This window comes from Cupressus sempervirens, chromosome 8 (assembly GCF_028749045.1).
Source record: "Cupressus sempervirens isolate cs-2001-9-10 chromosome 8, ASM2874904v1, whole genome shotgun sequence".
Taxonomy (NCBI): Eukaryota; Viridiplantae; Streptophyta; class Pinopsida; order Cupressales; family Cupressaceae; genus Cupressus; species Cupressus sempervirens.
Genome location: NC_143125.1, coordinates 530897261 through 530908798, shown reverse-complemented (window position 1 = coordinate 530908798; position 11538 = coordinate 530897261).

The window sequence follows — 11538 nt, the reverse complement described above, 5'->3', positions numbered from 1 at the left end:
CCTATTCCTCCACTATCTTTCTGTTCACTTATTTTAGCCTCTATAACTATTGATGCTCCTGTTGTCCATGTTGGTATCAATGCCTACTCCATATGTTTTCTATAATACTTCCTCCGTTGATATTAGGGATTGAGTAGTTAGATGAAGTTGATTTGCACTACTTATTGATATAATTGTAGATTGGTTGATTGTAGCCTTGTCGGATGTATCTACTTCAATGTTTTCAATACTAATAGTGGTTATTATCTTTTTCCAAGCTTCTATTCTCTTTTCCCGATTTTATTTCTCTAAATTTTAATCCTCTTTCCTATATGTGATTTCTTCAATTGTAACTTTATCTTATATATATTTGTATCATTTTCTATACTTGCAACTCCAAGTAGCTCACTTACTAAAAATAAATCATTAACATTTGATTTTCTTGCTTATTCATAAGATTCAATTTGTTCATTTTGCAATCCTTCCATCCAAATTTATTTAGTATTTTGTAGTAAAATAGGTTCTTCATCTACTAGTACCATGATAGTTAGTATCTTTCTTCTAAATACTTTTTGGAACTTGTCCATCCATGTTGGAATTACAAATGGGAAACATATACTTCTGAGAGGCAGCGGTGAATCAGAAGGTCAAAATTCAGCTATTAAAACTTTCACCATTCATTAGATGCATGTAATTTATGAACTAAAAATAGCATGAAAAGTAAATGCATCTAAAACATGTAAGCAATTTGAACATACACACTTAACACCAAATATGATTACCCAGAAACCCTCCAAAGAGAAGGTAAAGTTGGGGTGGGGATGACACCCACAAATCTTCACTACTATAGTAATAAAGTGTAGCCAATTAAGGTTACAATAGTTTGACCATGAAATATGATCTACCCTATGAAAGGCCTACCTTGTTAAAGGCTTACAAGGATTGCTTAGTCTCACCTTGTTAGAGGATTTCAACACCCTGTTAAAAGTGTGCCTAGCTAAAGGACTTTAGAACATCCACTTGGAATGTCACCCTATTAAAGGATTTACAACAACCTATTAGGACTACCCCTCCGAAGAGATTTAACTAAAACCACTTGTTAGGATGTTTCAGCATAGATCTTGTGATTGGCTCTAGTTTCCTGATTAAAGATCAAATCTATACAGTGTCCTTCTTGATCCTCTATGATCTAATGTAATAATTGTTGTATCCTTCTGTTCTTTGTTCTCCTTCAACTAATTTTTCAATTCACTCTCACTGCTAAGTCATGTTGAAATGCACTAAAACAAATCCAATCATTCACCCCTTTGTTACCTCCTATAACATTATGTCTCACACTTTCTATTCATTTACTCACTTCTAATTGTTGGGGCCTCATCTTCCTTATAAAGACTTGGGTGGCTTAGGTTTAGGTAAGAATCTATGGCTAAGATTCATCCTTTTTGCTACTTAATCCTTCCTATTTTCCGATTGATTGCATTTAAACACATAGCAATTATGCAAATAGATTTGTTCTTATCTTTAAAGAATTGAGATCTAACCTTATGTCGGCTTGAAAATGGTTTACATAGTTGTTTGTGCAATCACAAACAAATATGTCCAATCTGTGTTGCTTAGCACTTGAAGATACTGATGCTCAAATAATACTGCAATTTTTTTTTTGACTTGGAACCTAAACTACTTGGCATCTACTATTTACTCAACACTTGAATCACTTGGCATGGTCTATCTACTCGGCACTTGAGTGACTCGGCACTCATTGTAACTCAGCACAGTCTTGTATTTACATATCATACTCGATATGCATTACTAGTTTAGCATAAACTAAGTGAATGTCTTAAGTGCATTGACATTGAATTTTCAAAACCAATTTGAGATCAACAATACCCCCCTTTGACATCAGTGTAAAAAAAACCTAACTATACATAATCAATCTAATCTTCTTGAGTATAATATATTCACAACTTGGCTTATATATGAAACTTCAAATTTTCAAAATTTTGTAATAACCTATATACCTCAAAATTTATAACTCCCCTTGAGTTAATGTACCAAATCTTTTCTCTATTCTACGTGGTTTTGTCTCTACTGGCTGATACTCTTTGCCTTCAATGTAGTTGCAACTAATTCTCTATCATCTAATATGCTTTCTTTTTGTTTTGTTCTAACCTTTCTTTCTCCTTTGTTTATTCTGTTTGCTCCCTCTTTCATTTCTCTCTTCTTGCTTTATCTTCTCCTTTTCTTATTTCCTTTTTTAGCTCTCTTACTCTCCCCCTTTGGTTTATCTCCCTCTTACTCTTTTCTTTCTCACCCCCTTTTTCTCCCCCCTTTTGACACTTATGTCAAAGGGTCTATACACCTAGAGTGTATTTTTCCAAAAACAATTTTTGGACCTCCATAATTATCTTTAGAGTTGCATCAGAGTTGTCACATGCAACATCTAGTGACTTGAGTTGGATTGCCAGCTTGGCTACTAGGTGAACTAGGTCATCTGATGTAGAAAGATGAGAATCTTTCTTTAAATTTTTTTTTTCATATCCTAGCTCTTTATGGAGTATTACCATATGTGGGGTGAGGGAGGCTTTAATTTGTGTCAACTTGGCTCTTATATTATCCTCTTCTACTGTTAACACAGCTAGTTGGTTTTGTGATTGAAGCAATGCATGAAAATGCTTCTCACTCTAAGCTAGGTTTTATGGTAATTGCATACCTGATACATTGAGATTTATCTCTAGACTTAAAATTCTATGTCTTGTTTCTAGAGTGAAGGGTGTTGGGTCACACAATTTAGTGTATAATGAGAAAATATTCTCCAATACTTTTTTCACATCTTCAACCTTTGTGGTTAGTGCAACTTGAGTGACTACAATCTATCCAGATATTTTCTCGTTTACATTATTTTGAAATTTCTTCTTTAAACACTAAAGAAGTTTTGCACTTGTGTCAATATCTTCATTATTTCCCTTCTCAAGAATGTTTAACAATTGTTCCAATAGAGGCTCTGTTTCTTAGGTGCAGACAGGTTGAATGCATCTAGGAAGATTCCCTTGATGCCTTGTAATGCTTGCCTTTTCCTAAATTCATTTCTAAGTATTTATTGATGTTTCTTTTGTTCCGAAGCTTGTTGTAACATGTTTATTTTTTCTAGTGTTATTGTTGCATAATCAAACTAAGGTATCACTATTTCTTCATCTAAAGTTACATCACCATAGTGAGTGGCCTTGTCAACTTTTGTAGAGCATGAGCCTGGTGCTAAAATTTGTAGTGGTATTGCCTTTGTGCTTAGCTTCTGAAGGATTTTTGTAGGAGTTCTTGATGTTGGTAATTTTACCAATGCTTGAATAGCTTCTTGCTCCTTCTCCTTTGGTGTTTCCTTTCTTTCTTCAAATCTTGTCCCATTAATCACAATTATTTGAGTTACACCTAGTGGTTGTGTTGTAGGTATAGATGTGTCTATCTATCTTGTTTGATCTGTTGTTGTTGTTTCCTTTTCCTCTTCTTTGGTAGTCTACCCCTACTCAACCTTGTTTTCTTTGATTCTTGTGTCAACCTTGATAGATGTATCTTTAGTTGCTTGAATTAAGGGTTGATCACTAGTAGCTGAAGGGATGGTAGAAGGTGGTTCTTGTGTGTTCACCTTATCCCTTGTGATGTTAGCTACTACCTTCTAAAGTTCATCAACACTGACCAATATTATATTTTCACATAATCTTGCATGTAGTGTGGATTGGTCAAGAATCTTCTTTAGATCTTCTATAGTTAAGGGATTGATGTTCTGAGCTAAGCTATCAAGAACATCCTTAACAATTATGATTTGTGTAGGTATACTGGTGTCATGTGGAAGGCTTATAGTTGGCATTTGTGCATCTTACACACTCTGTTCTTCCTATAATTCTTTAGTTGTAGCCATGTTTCTTTTGTGTATCTTCCTTAGTATTATCCTTTTCTTTATCTTTCTCCTCTTTATCATTGTTGTCATCACCATTATTTCTTCCCTCAAAGGGATCTTCTTCTCCTACTTTGACAATTGTCAATCCATAAATCAATTTCCACATTTGTGTAGATTTCTTCACAGCATCTTCAATATTTTTCTGAAGAATGTTGAATGCCCTATATTTTGGTGGAAACATTCCACCATATTTCTTGTTGGCCTTGATAATCTACCCTTTTGAAAATTCTAGAATTACTTGGGCTAATGTGGATTCTCTAATTTGTTTCTCTAGGTTTAAATAATAATGTCACTTATTTTCAACAATAGTATATAATTATTTTGGCATAGTGTTATCTAATTCAAGTGGGGTGTTCTTGAACTTAAACATCATTTCATAAATTGATTCTTCAATCAAGTTTTACTCTTCTCTACCAAGTTTTTCAAAATTAATACTTTTCAATCTAGATAAATCTGCATTGTTTCTAACATTTTCATAGAGATTCTCAAGATCAGATTTTGGTGGATGACTTACCACTCTAAATTGGCATGTATTCTTTGATTCTGTCCTCTCATCATTAGTTTCTAGCTATGCAATGTATTTCCTTCTTTGCTTCTTTTTCTCTAGCCCTTCTTGTTTTGTAGCCTTGTCCTTTTCTTTGGCTTTTTCTTGGGCCTTTTTTGTGGTGGCCCGTGTGCTTGCCCTAGTTGTTAGTGCTATTGGCTTTGCTAGGCTTGGCTTAGCAATCTTCTTTGCCTTTCTCTTTGCCACAGGTTGTGCTTTGGCCTTTCTCTTCTTTGGTTCTGCCTGGACTAGTACTTCCTCTACTTCCTTGACACCTTTTACCTCTTCTTCATACATATCTTCTCCCAATCCTTGGGTTAATTTATGAGGTTCTTAGCTAGTTCTTGTTCTTCCTCTTCATCATCTTCTTCTTCTTCACCTGTACCTTCACCAAATTGGGCCTTTATTTTCTTCACCAATTTTTCTTTCTTCTTCAATGTGGAGGTTGTCTTCAACTCCATCTCAACTTTGGATTTCATAACATCATAGTTTCCGAAGATTTAGCTAATTTATCAACTTCTTCAACTAGAAGTGTAGTTATAGTAACATAGGCTTCATCAACATTAATTTCATAGCCTAGGGGTCTTAGCCATCTTACCCTGGGTATGGTAGTATGTACATACATATAGTCAATATCAACAAGAAAGAATATATCATTATAAAACTATTCAACCAAGGAAACTAGTATTTTCATTCTCTATTTCATAGACTTCTTGAAGTCTTCAAAATAGCTTGTCATGATAGTCTCAAAGTTATCTCCCATTTGCTCAATATACTCATTAACTTGAACTGCTTCTGATCTGTTTGTCTTCTAACTTACCTTGCCAAAGGATGGGAATGCATTTTGAACATAGAAAAATATGCAAATTAGGATTGCTCCAAACTTACACTGTGTACTCTTGGTTTTTCTAATGGCACCTAGGTTTTCCACTATTTGTTGCAATTGTAATTTGGCTAGATCATACATATGATCCCTATTTAAAATTTTGTACCCTAGATCTACTACAATATAGTGGATACTATTCAATTTCCTTGAGTAATAAAACTTGTGAGAAATTAACCTTATGGAAAAGTTCAATAAAGGGTCTGTGATAGTATCAGTAGTCATTCCATGTTTGTTCCATTTTGCTCCTATGTTTTTCTCAATAACTTCCTTTGAGTCACTTCATAGGGTCTTCAGCCGATCTAGGGTTGGAAAATCAATTACCCTATGAACTATTCTCTTCAAAATTTTAATGGGACCATCTTCCAGCCATGAGCATCCATCATGTATTCTTCTTAGCACTATCTTGATCCATTCTGTTTTAAACATCGTAGGAAAATCTAGGGCACCGAGTCAAACCCTTTCTTTCAATAATCTTGAATTCTTCTTTCAGAAAGCCATTTTCACACAATTTTTCATATGCTTGCCTTATTTCCATGTCTCCTATTCCACCTATCTTGTAGTTATAGCATTTTCTGACATCTTGGACCATTATGACCTTTGGAGGAATCATGGAAAGTGCGCCTGACAGGTCTTGTTTATATGTAATGTCTAGAATTTCTCTAATGTCTAGTTTCTTTACTTCATTTCTAACTAATTGAGCATTCAAAACTTCTTGAGCCCTCTAAATTCCTTGAACTAGATGCCATTTGACAAGCTAGGGTTTAAGAAATTTTAAACTGTGTGACTCAACTTATGAAGAATGCCTTGGAAATTTGATGAGTTGGAGTTGGATTTTTGTTGAAATAAATGCAATTGCTTTGAAATTGGTCTTTGAGTCACCTTCTACTCTCCTTGTAATTGCTTGAGTTTGAAATGATGAACAATGAGTGAAAATCAACCTTATACTTCTCCAAAACTTTGCATATAATGCTTAATGCTTGTACAACTGTAAACTCAGCATCAACATGATTTCAATTTAACTCAGCATCTACTAGCATGAACATCATTTGATAGCTATAATAAGCTTGGCCTCAACTAATAGCTCGACTATAACTAGTATTTCATTTGGCATTCACAATGAACTTTTCATGCTCGACGACAACATGAAAACTTGAAGTTTTAACCTTGAATTTACTACAACTCCTTGCATCTTTATTCATGCTAATGTAATATTTTTAGTGCTAAGTTCTTTTGGAACTGATGTATGATATAATACTTTTGGATATTAGTCCCTCATACATCCTATTTCTTAGTTTGATGAAGTGTGACCACTTGACCTATTAGGTGAAGTGATCACTTCTTCATTTGATGTATTGCCTCCATCTTTCTTCTTCCATGTCTTGTTCATTTCATTGTTGATGTGTTCAACAAATGCCTTGCCTTTACCTTTATCAAATTCACAACTTGGTGCCTTAGACCTAGTTGGACAATGTTTAGTGATATGACCAGTCTTCAAACAATTGAAACATGTAGTTTGAGTCAACTACCTCTTGTAAATACCACTGAAGTGAGTCCTCATGTAGTTTTCAGGTGCATGTCCATATTCCTTACAATACTAACAACTATATCTTGTGTTTTAATCCAAATCATAAGAGTTTCCATAGCTTCTTATCTTTGTTGGCTTGCTTGATGACCATGTAGACTTAGATTTGCATTCAAAGGCTCTATGTCCATACTTCTAATAGTTGTAGCAATATCCTTCAAATTTTGGTGCATGCATGGTTCTAGTTCTACATTCATGTGTCAGATGACCTTGTTTATTGCACTTATGATAGGAGACCATGTCCTTAGGCTTAGCATTCTGATTTGTATTCTTGCTCCTACACATATTAGAGGTATACCCTTTCTTTCCACAATGATGACAAGTGGGTTTGGAGTTATTACCTTTGTTGTTCCTTTCCTTAGCAACTTTAGATGATTCACTTTCTTTAGTGCTTGTGTAGCCCAATCCTAATGTATCTCTATTCAATCTAGAGGATTTTAGTAATTTCCCAAAGTACTTGATAGCTTCATTTGGCTTGTTAAAACTTTCAGCAAATTTCTTTTCTCTTTTCAGGTTATTTTGCAGTTTTTCATTCTGCAATTTTAATGTACTTATCTCAATGTCCCTGACATTCAACTCATGATGAGCATTCATCATTTGGCTTAAGGTATCCAATTGCATGTTTGAGATCCTAGATAGCTCTATTGACTTTTCTTCCAATTTGTTTGCCAAAATTTTTCAGTCTTCTTCAATCATGGCCTTGTCTTCTATAGCTTTCTTCTTTTGTTCAGTCACCTCACACAACAGTATAGCTTGTGATTCTTGCTCCAACTTGAGATTTCTGATTTGTTCAGCTTGTGTTCTATTTTTCTCCATTAGATCTTGTAAGAAAAAGTGATTAAATGATAAAATATAATAAAATAAAATAGCATGAAATAATAGATTTAATCCAAGAGAGCAAGAACAGTTTTACCATACAAATGATACAAGATCAATGGAGCAATACCAAAGAGGAAGCAACACAAGAGACAAGTATTTGATAAGGGGAAAGCAAAGAAAACCCCTTGTGAGTATTATGAATAAGGCAAAAGCCTAATAATGAGAGAGAGAGAGAGAGAGAAGAAATGGAGAAAAATAGCTCATTTACAATAGCATCAAAAACTTGATGTGAATAATGGAGACGAGATGAAAATGAGAGAGAGAAGCACCTCTTTTAAAGAGATGAGAAAGGATTTGCATGTCTTTGCATGTGTAACTCTTATTTATATGAATGCCACATTCATAATAAGTGTGTGCAAAGTGTCAAGTTTTTCTTAACGAGGAATATCTATTTTACTTATTAAAGAAAATACAAAAATGAGTTGTCCTCACAAGTGGACAATTGGACAAGAATGACATGTCCTTTACATGTGGACTAAAAGACAAATAAATAATACAAAAGAGATACTTTGGTTTATCCCAATAAATAAATAAATACAACCAAGGAAAGATTATTAATTCTAACACACCCCTTTAATCTTTACTTGGAGAGATGTTGTCAAAACCAATTTACAATATTACAACTTGATTTTTTAAAATATCTTCATTGTGCAAGAGGTCTCTTATTATCATGGGTACATCATTGGAGAGACAAGAGAAGTGGATAATTTTTCAAGTGTGTTACATCTTCAAGTGGATTCATGTGGCATAGGATCTTTACAACAAATAATGATATCTTGTATGTGCCTTGATGGATTACCTGAAACATAGAAACAAAGGCAACTATCCACAAGGATAATTTCATCTTATATTCAAGTTAGAAACTTTTTATGTATAAGTAAATTCTCATAGAGTAAATATAAGTGTAACTTGGTACCGCAAAGAAATCAAGATAAATCATATCCTACAAAGAAAAAATATGTTATCAAAACTTTCAAAAAAAGACCATAGAAAAGGCTAGCTAATGAATCCAACATCAACAATGCTTCAATCACATGGATATAGACAGTCCACTAATAAGTCATTTTACTGTAAGTTAAAGGGTGATCAATCCATAACCTGCATGACTCATGATTTAAGCAAAGAATTATACATAACATTATATGGCATGTTTTCAAAGATATCAAAGGGGAGGAGTATGAGTATTAACAATTGACTACCTTCAAATAAGAGTAAAATGCCTTCAAGATGGGTCAAATTAACTAAAATTGGAGGGAAACTCCAATAATAAATGGTATTAACCATAAAGTGCCAATATGGCAATAGAATGATACTAGAAAAGCATAAACTGCACTTATGTGCCAATCAGTAGAACAAAATAAATGTTAAAAGCAATAGTGTATAATAACTCATAATCCCAAGGAATAAGAAAAATAAATAAAATAAATTTACTTATGTGAAATAAAGAATGCACTCATATTTGATAAGTCACAAGAGACATAATAATTTGTATATTTATTAGGATATATATGTGGGCTCCCATATTTACACATGAATAAATATAGCTAAACTATCATGGTATGAAATCATGCAAATAAAATTAAGATCATATATAGAACATAATTTCTAGGCAACATACTAAAGAGAAATGCCAAAGAAGATGAAAGAGAATTATTAACATCAAACAATATTTGCAGTAATTAATCCTCCTAAGTTGAAGTCCACCCATTCTAAAAATTGATCTCTTTGACTAAGTATTTTTTGAAACCATTTATTTTTTCTCTTAACAAATTTATCACTAGAAGAAGAGTCATGATGTATGAATGCATCATTTGTTTCAACATTAGTATTATTACCATTATCAATATTAGCATTATTACCATGATCTATTAATGCATCATTACCATTACCATCATAAGAAAGAATAAGAGGAATAAAGGTAGATATATGAGGAGTAGGGTTTAGAGAAGGAGGTTGGTCCTCCACTAACACAATTCTACTTCCATGAACTTGTTCATTTTGAGCATTAGAGACATCATGCATATTTTTTTCTGCAATACAAACATTTCGTGCTATTTGCACTTTGTTAGTAATAGTATTATAAGCTGGAAAATCTTTGGTATTTTGTATTTTTTCACTCATGCACCTAGTGCATGCAATCTTAGATGGAGAAATACGAGGTAAATTTTCAACCATATTAGATAAGATATGCTCATTTTCCAAATGAGTGAGCCTTTCATGCTCCATATTAAAAGCAATATCTTTGTGCAAAGAGAGTCCAGAAGAGGTGAACCCAGAAAATTTAAATAAGTTATCATCGCCTAACTTAGCATTAGCAACAACTTCATTAGTGTTAGGATCAATAAAAGAGCACATGTCCCTATGAAACTCAACTTTGTAATTTTGACATAATTTTACAACAGAAAGAAGATTGTATTTCAACTCAGGAACATAAAGGACATCATGTAATTTTTCATTTGGAATACTAACATTACCAAATCCTTCAACTTTGCAACTATGATTATCAACTAATTGAATTGAAATATTAGAAAGATCGAGTTTTAAAGAATCAAACACTTCTTTATGAAAAGTAACATGTTGAGATGCACTAGTATCAATAATCCATTCTAAATTTTTACGAATATTGTAACTAACAATAAAAGAATGACGAGATGGATGAGAGTTTTGATTATTGTTATTGATAGGTTGCTTATCTTTTTATTTTTTAAAACAATTATTAGTTACATGACCATCTTTTCCACAATAAGTACAGTGGAGTTTTTTATTAGATTGATTAGAATGAGTATTATTACGATGAGTGTTTGGATGATTATTGTGATTATTATTATTATAAGTATTGGGAGAATCATTATTAGAAGATTTGAAATTTTGATTTTGACTTTTAGACACAAAAGCATGTTCATTAGATCTAAGAGTACCAAATTGTAACAACTTAGCTTCTTCTTGATGTAACAAATTTTAAAAAATACTATAAGTTAATTGAGTAGACAAAGTAGGAATAGAAATTTGAGAATGAACATTAGTAATAAATTGTTGAAATTATCTAGGAAGACATTTTTTTTAAATAATGGTAATTAATCTAATATTAGTGAGAGTAACACATAATCCAATTAGTTGACTTTTAATATAATCAAATTTAAGTAAAAATTCATCCATGGATTTGAAATCAATATACCTTAAGTCTTCCAAATTGTCTTGCAATTGAATCTTGCATGATTTAGATGGCCTGCCATATGTTTGCTTTAAAATATCCCAAGCTTCATGGGCATTAGTGCAATGAGAAATTAGAACATATAAATTTGGGTTAAGAGATATACCAATAAGGCCAAGGGCTTCCTCATTTTTAGTATTCCATGCATTTTTTTCATCTTGTGTAGCTGAGGTACCAAGAACTACAGAAGGGTCAGTAGCAATATCTAAAATATGCTTAAAACGAAATATAAATGAAAGATGAGTTTTTCAAGCATGATAGTTTGAGTTATTTAACTTGATTTCTGAAATTAAAGTCGACATGATTTAAAAATTACGTTTAAAATTTAAATAATAGATTTGAAATAAAAAAGTGAGACTTATTATCCACAAGAATGTTAAATAATTATTAAGAGATTTAGAGAGTCAAAATTAAAAACTAAAATGTTCCCTGCAAAACACTGGTCAGATTGAAAAAATAGGAAAATTAAAAATTTGAAAAACTAAAAAAAATGTGTTACACACAAAGA